Source organism: Pantherophis guttatus, chromosome 1, assembly GCF_059756535.1.
Source record: "Pantherophis guttatus breed Tessera chromosome 1, ASM5975653v1, whole genome shotgun sequence".
Taxonomy (NCBI): Eukaryota; Metazoa; Chordata; class Lepidosauria; order Squamata; family Colubridae; genus Pantherophis; species Pantherophis guttatus.
Genome location: NC_142063.1, coordinates 152,881,017 through 152,894,677, shown reverse-complemented (window position 1 = coordinate 152,894,677; position 13,661 = coordinate 152,881,017).

The window sequence follows — 13,661 nt, the reverse complement described above, 5'->3', positions numbered from 1 at the left end:
TTCTGAAAGCAGTCAATGGGAAAGCCACATTCACTTAACTACGTTACTAAAGTAACAACTGCAGTGATTATTCTGTTATGTCCCTGTTAGGGACGAACAGACTGAGGCAAGACAGGTTGAAGTAAAAACTAACAGGATTTATTTCACTAACATTGTTCTAACAGGTTTGCTAGCATTGCGACCAGCAAGGCTGCTCGGCTAACAGGAGCAGCAGCTGTCAACCTTTGACAGCTCCTTATATACTCATGCCTGAATTGAAACAGCCAATCAGAGCACAGCTGCGTCTGTAGACTGGAGGAGAGCCTGGACGCAGCAGATTCACTTAACAACAGTGGCAACAAAGGTCATAAAATGGGGCAAACCTCACTTAACAAATGTCTCACTTAGCAACAGAAATTTTGGGCTCAGTTGTGATCGTAACTCGAGGATTTGCCTGTACCTGGAAACCACCAAAGTTTTATTGAGAAAGCTGCTTGACTTTTACACGTCAGGCTGCAATTTTTTTGCAAGTGTGTTTTAATAATGTTTTGAGGACTCGGCCAATATGTTGAGCAAACTATCACCTATGGCAGAGGGTGTCTTGAGAACCCTGAACAATTCCGTGTATTGACATGAACCTTAAGATGTGCCTGTCTAGGAAAACAAGTCTTGCTTAGAATCCCACCTGGCTTTTAAGGTCTGCAAAGACCTTGTGAAGATGCTCCAATGTGGAATTTCCTGTTTAATAAAACAGCAAGCAGGCCAACTACAGTACACCCCATGGTTTGTCAATACTCTCCTTGTCTTCTATTAAGAGATAAGTGAAGGACTGGCAAAGGCTTCCTTATTCCTTCTGTTTTTGAGGGGTCCTTGGTCAGTAGTGGGTTTCAAATTCCGGCGCTACTGGTTTGCTATCGGTAGCGTGTGGCGCTTCTCTGCATGCACAGAGTGTTCTTTATGATGTCTGGATGGGTGGGCGGAGCCTCCCAGCGCCACCACTACTGGTTCGCCCGAACCAGGGTGAACCAGGAGCAACCCACCACTGTCCTTGGTGCTCTCTGAACTTGGTTGGGCAAGCCACTAGAACAAAGGTAGGGTACAATAGCCCCTTTATGACTTATGGACCTCAACTGGCTCAGGAATTCTGGGAGTTGAAGTCGACAAGTCATAAAAGGGCCATCGTTCCCCACCCTTAGAATATAAATTGAGGCAAACCCCACACTTTACTAGCACTGATGATGTTACCTAGTTTGGGTAATGAAATGTCTGCAAGAAAATGAGCTCAGAGAGCACCAAAGAGCCCCTTATTTCAACCTTCACCTACAAATATTCTCCTGTAGAGGTGCCTCTTTTTCTTTGGGAGCCTCCTTTGGATCTGATCTAGCTCCACATCAAGTGATTTTAAACCAACAGCCCTTCAGCTGTGTAACACTGCCACCTTGTCCAGTTTAGGATCATCAGCCACCAGCATTGCTCGTACTAAAACCAAGAACAAATCAAACTGTTTATGCTGTTTAGTTCCATCTGTGGTAACCAGCCAGTACATCTCATAGTTGTCTCTTCTTGTACTAGAGAATTGTTCCTACAGGAAGTGGTGTTGTCTCCTCTACTGTCAGACTCTACAAAAGAACCTGCTGCTTGTTTGAGGACGTGCACAGATGATAGATTCACAGGTTACCATGGACTTAACGTTTGCTTTGCCTTTTGATTTAGAGAAAAAAGGTCAGCTATACATGGAATAAATATTGTATTCAACAATTTTACAATTTCCTTTTTAGCCTAGCTAAAGATGTCAAAAAAAATATTCTTATCTTTAAGAATTATAAAAGCAAACTCTAGCATACAAGCAATATTTATAAGAATACATGTTCTAGATTTGCCTGATGTACTTATTGATAGTTGACTTAACCTGGTTTATTCAATTAACATTTTCTGAGTTTGCAGGACACACAACCATGAATTTAGCATACAACTGAAGTTCACACAGGACACTAGTTAAATGTGGTTGGTAGTTCATTATGTTCAGAGATGGGCTTCACATCCTTGCCATACCTACTCAAAAGTCAGAATATTTAATACTCTTGTTAGCTCTCATTGTACCCGGTCTTAAATACAATATTTAGATACATCCCTGCTGACCCAACTTCAGAAAGGGAGTGGATCCGGATGGAATTGGGGACAGAGTTTCTGTATGCTTTTATGATTCAGAAAAGAGCATTTCAAAGGATCCTGCAGAAGTGAGGGAGGGGAGGTGCAGTTTTTCTGAGTCATAAATCACAGCCTTCAAAACTCGGAGGGCATAAGAGACTCATGACTCTAAAACATGCTTTCACATGACCATAAATGTATTCACGGCTTATGAAAGAAGAATCTTAAGCCTTTTTAAATATAAGACTAGCTAATACAGGAAAGGAGCCTGGAAAGTGAAAGATTAATCATTCAACTTAGGTGAGGCCCAGTGGTGGGTTGCTCCCGGTTTTGTCCGGTTCTTTACAACCGTAGTAAAAGTGGCAGGAGGCTCCACCCACCCTCCCAGATGTCATAATTGACGATCTATGCATGTGCAAAAGCTGTGCATGTGGAGAAGCGTGTGTGCTCCCGTTGTGAACTGGTAGTAAAGGTAAGTAGAACCCACCGCTGGTGAGGCCACTATGTATGAGTGGAGGAACAAAGGTAGTAGGAGAAAGGCAAATCTCATAATACTTTTTGAAAGAGATGATTGGTATTTCCTCTTTCTAGCCTCTTTCTAGTTTTAAGGAAAACCTTGGTTTAGAGCAGTGGTTCTCAACCTTCCTAATTCTGTGACCTTTAATACAGTTCCTCATGTTGTGGTGACCCCCAACCATAAAATTATTCCTAAGACCATTGAAAATATGTGTTTTCCGATGGTCTTAGGCGACCCCTGTGAAAGGGTCGTTCAACCCTTAAAGGGGTCCCGACCCACAGGTTGAGAACCACTGGTTTAGAGGAAAATTGCTGGCTGACCATGATCATACATTATCAAGCCATGTTGATGCAAGGGAAGGTGAAGCTCTCATAACCAGTGGCATCTGCAGCAAACTACAATGTTGCCAAAATGATGCACATGTATGTACCTACTCATGTCAGAGCATCTCATCTAAGTATCCAAGTGACAGTCTTGGTATGGTTATGACATACCATACAATTAAACATTGGAAAAGTTGTTGCTAGGTCATCAAATTAATGTGGTCATTTATTACCCATCCTATTACCATGCCATCTTGGACCCAATTCTACAAGGGTCAAGGCATGTGAGATAGCAGAAATGTGACACACTGCGCTCTTATTTTCAGTCCCTTTGTACAGGCAGATATTGTCCACATTGGATCCTCTACATAGCTTACCCATAGCTCAAGAAAAATAGAAGAGCAGTCTTATTTTTTATTCATCAGATCTTTAAATATTGGAGTAGAAAAGAAAGGATTGCACTATTAGTCTTTGTCATTCTGGCATATTATCCGCTATTTCTGTTTTATTTTTATTGCTCTATATTTTTATTTGGATAGTCTGCTCCGACAGGCTAAGATGAAAAATGGCTAATAAAAGAATTGAAATTAACGCTTGCATATTTTTGGTAGGATATTCAATTACTGCTGGGGTTGTTCACAGAGTGAGATTATAGATGTTGCTGTAGTAAAAGTTGTTAAACTGAATAATATAAAGGCTATGCAGTATATAAACGTGCAGCTGATAAGGCAATAAAAATACATATACAAACTAGTAGAAAAATTAGTGTGGCCTATTCTTAAAATATATGTGGAGTAAAGATAATATGTGAAAATCTGATGCAGACTCACTTGAATAGAATTTTTCTTCTTTTTGTTGCTGTAGAGAACTTTTTTTTTTTTTTAAATCAAAGGTTTATAAAAATATCTGGTCAGCTTACTGTGAATATTAAAAACCAAAGTAAGTAATACATAAAATGCACAGACAACAGGGAATCTATAAGAAGTGTAACCTAACTATAAAGTAATAGTCTGAATTACTTTATAGTTAGATTACATGGGGCTGGTCTTGAAGAACTTTCGGAAGCTTCAACCAAATCAGAATGCAGCTGCATCAGTAATTAATGGTGTCGGTTATTCAACAAATGTGACATCACTGCTACATTGGCTGCCAGTGAGTGAAATTCTGGCTGCTGTTTATCACCTTTAAAGCCCTTCATGCCTTGGGACCAGATTACCTGAGGGACCATCTACTCCCAGCTATCTCTCCCCATCCAATTTGGTCCAGCAGGTTGGGCCTTTATGGGTCCCATCAGCCAAGGAATGTTGGCTAGCTGGGACTATGAGATGTCCCTTCTCCGCTATAGTCCTGCCTTCTGGAATCTTTTCCCTTCAGAGATTAGGATGACCCTGACCATGTTAACCTTTTGTAAGGTCATGAAGACCTTGCTGTATGTCTAGGCCTGGATCCCCCAGTATGTTAAAGGCCCCATTTCTGGGCTATATTAACATGTGTGGCAAGAATTTTACTTGGCAACCATATACATTTATTGGTATTGCTTTAATTGTTTTTATGACATACGCTGCCTAGAGTCATTTGTTGAGATGGGCAGCAAGATGGATGGATGGATGGATGGATGGATGGATGGATGGATGGATGGGCAGACAGACTGCTATATTTTGCAGAAGGCAAGATCAGATAACCCAGCAGCCTTTCCAAAGATAGGTGTAAGCAGCAGGATGGCTAAAGCAGCATTGCCCTTTATTTCTCAGACAGGAAAATCATATGACATGGATTAGTGTATTTTTTATCCTGACTATTGATTAGTTTTATATCTGATAAAATCAACCAAATTGACTATTTCATCTCATTGTAATTTTTTTCAGTCAAAACTGGGCTAATTTGATTTTGGAGTTTGGGTTGCCTAATGCATTTAACATGAAGACAATAAAACCTTTCATTTTCCTATACTTCAGGAGTGCTTTAAAAGCAAAAATCTGAACACCGCTTGCTGGAGGACAGGGGAAAAGAGTGAGGAAACATGGAATAATAATAAATAATAATGTTAAAGAGGAAATTATCCAACACTGTCCTGTTTCAAAGAGTGTTTTTAAAAGGAGGAATTAATAAATACGGACCTATGTACATGTATCTGAGCAGCTGCATTTCTGGAATAATTAAAGTTAATGAGCAGTCGTATTTGGTGGAACCATTAAACCTTAATTGCTGTAATTAGTTTTGAATGGGCAGGTGCATTTACTGGAGTAACAGCAAGGCATCATCCGATAAGAATAATAATTAATTTCACAAATAGTGCCCTTTAAAAATGTTAATAAAATAATTAAATGGAAAACATCTCTATGCAAATAAAGAGTTAGTTTAAAAATTATACACGATCTGTCTAATAAGACAGATGGCGGAACAGCCTTCTTGAATGCTGAGCAATTGTTGTTTTCTATAAAGAACCTATCTGCAGATCTTGTTGAAAAAGATCTGCTATAGACAGATGTAGTTCCTTTAAGGAAGCCACTCATTAAAGTTAATCTGACTTTTTAAACTAGTGGCCCTTTTTTCAAACTTCTGAAGGGGGGGTGGGGACTGGATTGCTTTAATGAATAGCAGAAAGGTGCTGCACTTGCATGACATTGGAAGTATTTCTTCCAAAACATTTTTGAATAATGCTCTACTTAAGGTGATCCAGTGCGAGTTTATTAGAAATAAGGCCAATAGAATAGATTCTCCTATGAAAGTGTGCACACTGCACAGGACTGCAACTCGGCTGTCAGCGTTCCAGAAAAACCTCTGCTCCAATTAAAAACTCTTGAGGCGAGCATTTTCTCAAAGTTCCATTTATTAGAGTAGGTATACTGGCACATCTTGGGAAAACCCGAATCTGAGAGTTCCATGTTTTCCCTCAGTAAATCAAAACCCCCAAACCATCCCCTCACTCCTCAGTCGATGACATGCTCCAATCACCATCCATTCCATCTCGAGACAGCACTCCCAACCACTCCTTCTCCAGATGCAGGCTTGTCCTGACCTTGACAGACGGGAAGAATGCTATTTTGTCTAAATACAAAACTCTCCAATAAATCCCCACTCCTACTTTCCCACACATGAGAAGATGGCAGCTTGGAAGCTTCCGGCCTAATATGGCTTCCAAAGCTGACATCGGCTTTCAAAAATAGAATAAAAGCAGTGGGGAATAAGCAGACCCTCATTCCTTCTGAACACTTTGTAAAATATTAATGCAGTGCCAGCAGGAATAAGGATGGAAGAAAACAAATCATGTGCAATTAAAAAGGAAGATCACTTGCCTCACTATTTGATAAATGACCTGTTTGAGTTACAGAGCTCAGGAATGAAAATAGCTGTAACTTGAGGATTAATTATGGGAGGATATTATACACATAATAAAAAGGGGGGCATTACAGAGCTAGAGCTTCCTTTGGTCTCTAAAATCAAACTAAGATCCCTAAGAAACAACAGGGAGCTCTCAACATGGTCAGGAATACCCTTCTTTTGCAAAAGTTTGGGAAGTCTGTAATGAAGGACATATGTCATTGCCCCAAATCACCAAATGCTGGCTGAGCAGACACACTGAAAAACGCTAGGAAATAAAGATGGGTAGATTTAGGATTAGGGTTAGGGTTAAAGTAAGATATTTTTCTGCTGAGCTATCAACTCTGCTTTATAAACTACAGTGATGAGTTCATACATCATTCTAAACTCAAACAGAATAGAGTTGGAAGGGCCCTTGGAGGTCTTCTAGTCTAGCCTCCTGCTCAAGGAGGAGAACCTATACTATTTCAGACAAGTGGCTGTCTAGTCTCTTCTTAAAAACCTTCATTGATGGAGTGCCGATTTCTGAAGGCAAGCTATTCCACTGCTTAATTGTCCTCACTGTTAAGAAGTTTCTTCTTAATGCCAGGTTGCTTGGATCAGCTCATATTGTGGTTTAGCATAATGTGTGAACCTAGGCAGACAGAGGCAGTATTTCCAAGAAATCACAGCTGATCAAAATCAATGAAAGAAAAATGTCCCTTCATTAATGCATACAGCAATAGCACTGGAATTGTTTTTAACAAGAGTAGAATCTAGTCTAAATAAATAAATAAATAATATAGTTAGCAAAAGTAATTGATTTAGAACAGTTTTCTCAAACTTGGGTGACTTTAAAATGTCCAGCATGGTTGGCTGGGGAATTCTAGGAGTTGAAGTTCAGACATCTTTTTTTTTTTTAATTTGATTTATATGCCGCCCTTCTCCGGGGACTCAGGGCGGCTTACAATGCGTTAAGCAATAGCCTTCATACTTTTGTATGTTTATACAAAGTCAGCTTATTGCCCCCACAAACTGGGTCCTCAATTTACCTACCTTAGAAAGGATGGAAGGCTGAGTCAACCTTGAGCCTGGTGGGATTCGAACTTACAGTAATTGCAGACAGCTGGTGTTAATCACAATGCTATCAGTCTGCTGAGCCACCAGGCCCTTAAACTTGATTTAGAAGATAGAAATGTGTTGCTTTATATTTCCCTCCAGCATGACTAAATAATAAACACAAACTATGCAAACAGTACTGTGCACATTTCCAAGACACCCTTCTCCAAAGTATGCATCTTACATTGATATGGGCTTTAATTTTCGGAATTCCTATCGGCGTAGTCATTGCTAAGAATTCAGCGCATTGATGTCCACACACATTTGGAAAGCATTGTGTTTGGGAAGAGCATTCCAGGGCTTGACTAGGATTCTGATACAGCATATCTTATTTTTCCAGTCACGATTTGATCAGAATTCATTATGGAATATTTTGAGCAAAAATTTAATCCTTAAGGGATTGAATGACAAACTTTTCTTTCAAATGACACTACCTGAGATAGATGTTATGATTTGTCAGGATAAAAAGTATAATTGAAGAGGGGATTAGTTTATGGAAATGGCTATAAAAGAAAAACCAGAAAAAGGATACTGAAGAAGCTGGAAACGTCTAAATTAATATGTGACTGTATAAGCCCCCTTTAACCTTTACAGGAGGTCCTTGATTTACAACAGTTCATTTAATGACCATTTAAAATTACAACGGTGCTGAAAAAGTGACTTAATGACTGTTTTTCACCCTTATGACTGTTGCAGCATCCCCATGGTCACAAGATCAAAATTCAATTGCTTGTCAACTGGTTCCTATCTATTGCAGTGTCCTGAGATCATGTGATCCCCTTTTGCAACCTTCTGACAAGAAAATTCAATGGAGAAGAAAGAGTCACTTAACAATCATTTTACTCATGTAACATCTGCAGTGGTTCAGTTAACAACTGTGGCAAGGAAAGTTGTAAAATGCGACAAAAATTCACTTAACAAATGAGTTAAGTTAGGCACGTAAATTTTGGGCTCCGTTACAGTTGTAAGTCAAGGACTACCTGTAGTTAAATTATTTCAACACACACACACACACACACACACATGAGTCCTTGACGTACAACCATTTGTTTAGGAAACATTTGAAGTAACAATGGCACTGAAAAATTGGCTTATGAGTAATCCTCACACTTATGACTGTCATAGCATCTCCATGGTCACGTGATTAGAATTTGAGAGTTTGGCAACCAACAAGTACTTAAGGTGGTTGCAGCATCCACGGTCATCTGAATCACCATTTGAGCCTTGCCCAGTTGGCTTCCAACAAGCAAAGTCAATGGGGGAAGCTGTTCAACTTGCCTCAAACTGCAAGATGGGCAGTATACAAATTTAATGAATAAGTAAATAAATTATCTTATCTGATTAAATGGAACAATAAATTTAGCATTTTAGGTATAGTAGTGCCTAGCATTTCGGTGAGTGTCCTGACTAAATTGATCTTTTCTTAATTCTACACTGAAAATGAGTTTCTGGTTTTGAAGTTTAGATATTTACCAGTATTTTATTGACAGGCAAATCTACTCCTGGTTACTGGCTTTAGAATTCTAGGAAGAATTCCAGCTAAAAACACTAATGACTAAGTGAGAATATATATATATATATATAGTATGTTAAGACAGAATAAAAGCTAAATATTTATTAAATAGGGTTTTTTTTAAAAAAAACAAATGAATAGATGTAAGACTTTTATGCATGGCACTTTTTCAAAAGGTATAATGTTTAAAGCATCATATTCGGTTTACTACCGGGTATGGATTTACTACAATGTGCCTAAGTAGCCATTTTCTGTATAAATTAACAAGTGACTGAGAAATAGCTCCTAAAGGGAACCCTGCCAGGATTAATTGTGGAGGCTATTCAACCGACAAGAGAAATTAGAACTGGATTAATATAGTGATTATTATCTGAGGTGGCAGCTGGCCTGGACCATCTCAAGACACCACATCCAGCAGGTGAAGAGGGAGGACACGTAAAAGGGATTGAATGAAGCTTTTACTCTCTTTGTTCAATGTCATGCCATGTTTTTTTTACTGTGACTGTCTTTGAAGGAAAGATCAGCTGGAGGCTTTGGATTCACATGTTTAATAGACCAACTCTTACAGCAAAAGATTCTAGATCAGATGTGGGTTTTAGGGGAAATATACTCTGTAAGCACCTTTTCGTACAATATACGATGAAACTGGTTTGAGTCTTAAGTTCAAATATTAACTAGAAGCTGGAAAATTGTGAATAGCAGATGCCTATTTGCAAGCAGCTCCTTCTCCTTCCTTTATCTGATGCATTGATTCTGTCGTATTTTTAAAAGCAGAGTACAAAGTGGGTTTTAAGGAGAGAAACTTACAAATTTGATATCTAGTGAAGAGAAATGTTCTGGGAGATGACAAGCTAGAAAGAACAAGTGCTGGTTCTAATAGTCAGTGTCTCCCTCAGCTGTATCAAAGCTGATCTGCAAAATATTAACAATATAAAAATGCTGTAAAAATTACTGTGAGTGCATAAAAGCACAACAAATCCGTTAGTGTAAAAAAAAAAAGCAACTCAATATAAACTCAGAACTATGAAACTGATCTATCACTGCTTTGTGATCATATTTACTTTTGATTGATTGATTATATCCTTGCACCGCCATATTGTCAATGGATTCCTGGCCGGGTGGAGCATAAAACATACCTTAAAGCACATAATACACAGTAATCTCTTAAATTACCAGAGTTATACCACTATGGGCATCTCCTAGTAATAAGGTTTAGCTATTGAAAACTCTGTTGAACAGTTTCATCTTCACTACCTTCCTAAATCCTTAGGGACGCGGTGGCTCAGTGGCTAAGACTTTGAGCTTGTCGATCGAAAGCTTGGCAGTTCAGTGGTTCGAATCCCTAGTGCCGTGTAACAGGGTGAGCTCCCAATATTTTTCCCAGCTTCTGCCAACCTAGCAGTTCGAAAGCACGTAAAAAATGCAAGTGGAAAAATAGGGACCATCTTTGGTGGGAAGGTAACAGCGTTCCGTGCGCCTTTGGCATTTAGTCATGCCGGCCACATGACCACGGAGACATCTTCGGACAGCACTGGCTCTTCGGCTTTGAAACGGAGATGAGCACCACCGTCTAGAGTCGGGAACAACTAGCACATATGTGCGAGGGAAACTTTTACCTTTACCTTCCTAAATATTGGGAGGGATGGCATTACATGGCTCTCTGCATGGAGGCTGTTCCAGAGGGAAAGGACAGCACTCATTCCCAATCAGAATCAACTCACCACCCTCCTCACAACCCAATATCTCCACAACCTTCTTAATACAGGTAGTCCTTGACTTATGACAGTTCATTTAGTGACTGTTCAAAGTTACAACAGCACTAAAAAAAAAGTGGCTTATGATTGTTTTTCACACGACCATTGCCGCATCCCGCAGTCACATGATTTACATTCGGATGCTGGTTCATGTTTCTGATGTTAGCAGTGTCCCGGGGTCATGTACCCCTTTTGCAACCTTCTGTCAAGCAAAGTCAATGGGGAAGCCAGATTCACTTAACAACCATGTTACTAATTTAAGAACTGCTGTGATTCACTTAACAACTGTGGGAAAAAAGTCAGATAAAATTGGATAAAATTTACTTAACAAAGTAAATTTGTTGCTTGGCAACAGAAATTTTGGGGTCAGTTGTGGTTATAAGTCAAGAATTACCTGTACAAAGAATGAAGAAGGAAAACAATACCATAAGAATTGCTTTTATAGACCCCCTAAAAAACAATGGGGAGAAAGTCTGTTTCCATCGCAGTGTTTTCAGTCTTCCCAAAAGCTTTGGACGAGCCATTGCAAGGACCTTCATCCTTGTAAGCAACATGACAGAAGTCTTAGCTCAGGGGTGTCAAACTCAAGGTCCGGGGGCCAGATCTGGCCCGCGGGGTGCTTAGATCTGGCCTGTGGGGCCATCCTAGAAACAGCAAAGTACTGGTCTGCGGTGCCTCTGCCAGCAAAAATGGAGCTCAGGAGGGCTGCACGCATGCAGGCTCCATTTTCGGCTGTAACGGCCTCCTGCCGCCCTCTGCCAATGAAAATGGAGCTTTTATTTTCACTGGCAGAGGGCGGCAGGAGGCCATCGCAGCTGAAAATGGAACTCTGGAGCCCGTTTTTGCTGGCAGAGCGCTTAGGCCACCACAGACGCCCCTGACATGAGTGATGTCGAGCTGGCCACACCCACCCTGGCCACGCCCACCCTGGCCCCCGAGGTCAAACACAACCCTGATGTGGCCCTCAATGAAATCGAGTTTGACACCCCTGTCTTAGCTCAAGTGAAACAATTTTATTTAGCCTCTGGGAAAGCTCTTTTCAGCCAGGCTTCCATTTTCAGGATGAGGTTTATCTGTGACATGGCCCCTGAAAGATTTCTTCAGTGAGTATTTTTGAAGTGTTTCCCTTATGTATTTTCTTGAGAGAGGAAATAAATCACAGCCCTTAACTTCCTTTTTGTCTAATATTGTTGGCTTTGTGAAGCCTATGGTGATTAATTCTGTTCTGTCTTACTGGCTGATATAGCTTTTTTTTCTCTCTAGACCTGAAGGGGAAGAATTCCTTTATCTTCCCCTACAAGGGGTGGCTGTTTATTCTCTATTAAAAACAGACTATTTGACATTTCACTGATCATCATCACATCCCTCTAAGGCAGCATTGCCTCTTCTGGAAATTGCTATAGCATCTTTTTCATGCTCCAAAGAATGCTTTTTCCTCCCACCTGTCAAACAACCAAAAACCAGGGTCAAAAATTCATGGCCTGTTTTCAACATGTGATTTAGGACTGCGTAACAGAGTCAATGCTTTCTCCAGTTAAATCCCAAATATTGCAATTGCAATTCATAATGTGAATTTTGGCTATTCAGCCCCGGCTTCATTTTTTTCTGATATAACTAAAAAAATCCAATAATTAGTTCTTGTGTCTGCCTATGTACCAAATTTTCTGAACAAGACCATTCTTCTTTGTTCTCTAATAATAATATGATGATGATGATGATGATGATGATGATGATGGAGGAGGAGGAGGAGAAGTAAGAGGAGAAGTAGGAATAGGGAAAGAGGGAAGAGGGAAGAGGAACAAGGAGAGGAAGAGGAAGAAGAAGAATGATCATTTTGAATACTTAAAAGAGGTGGCAGAGAATCTTCTCAGCTGTTACTTTCTTAGTACATGTGTCATCCATAAGTCCCATTTAATGAATATAAAAAGTCCTCATGGCAGCCATTTTGTGAGATTACCTATAACAGAAGAAGAAGGAGGAGGAGGAGGAGGAGGAGGAGGAGGAGAGGAGGAGGACATCCCTTTAGTCGTGTCCAACTTTTGGTGATTCTATGGTCCAGGTCTCTCCACATCTTCTGATCTTGCACTATTTCTTTAAGAGTTTCTATACTCTGGCTGGTGTCGACTTTGATGATGTCCTCTAACAAGTTACAGTATTGCAGCACATAACAATGTAGTTAGTACATTAATAGCGTACCTTTGATGCCTCTGTTCTGATGGAAACTTCAAAAATTCAGAAGAATGTAGAAGCTGATTATAGGAAACATACTGGGTTAATAGTTAAAGTTCAACACTTCAAAGTGTTGATTGGTGATTATCATGGAATTCTTAAAAGACTTTGGGAATTAGAAAATGAAAGAATGATCTCTTCTCATAGGAGCTAGCCCGGATTTTATATCCATTATCAGCGTTCCTCTTTCATATGTTGCTACATTCTGAATGGCTGGAGAAATGACTTACGAGGGGTCTTTGGCAACTGTGTCATCCTTTGTTTGGAATTGGCACTTGAGAGATACTTGCCAAACCAATGCCTTTTATCTAACTTTGAGCTGTAGTGGCACAGAGGTTAGAATGCAGTATCGCAGGCTAACTCACTGCTTACTGCCAGGAGTTCGATTCTGACCGACTCGAGGTTGACTCTGTCAGATGTAAATGCCTTATTCTCTAATGTGTAAATAATGTATATATGGAACATCAGGGGTTAACTTATTCTTTGGATTTTAATGTATTCATAATTTACCACTCCCATTCCTGGCTCCACCCCTTGTATATATAAGGAGCCACCCTCACCATTCTCTTTGCTTCTATCTTGAATATTCAGCGAATATAGAATGCCTACTATGATTAAAGAGAAATATATTTAAATCTCTAACTCCTATTATCTTTATTGAGTCTGATCCTGAAAATATTGCAACAAGCTGGTAGCAGAGGATGGTTAATTGACTCAATAAGTAATTAAAGATGTCCAAGAAAGATAGGTCCAACACCAGGGCCTACAGCAAAGAAATA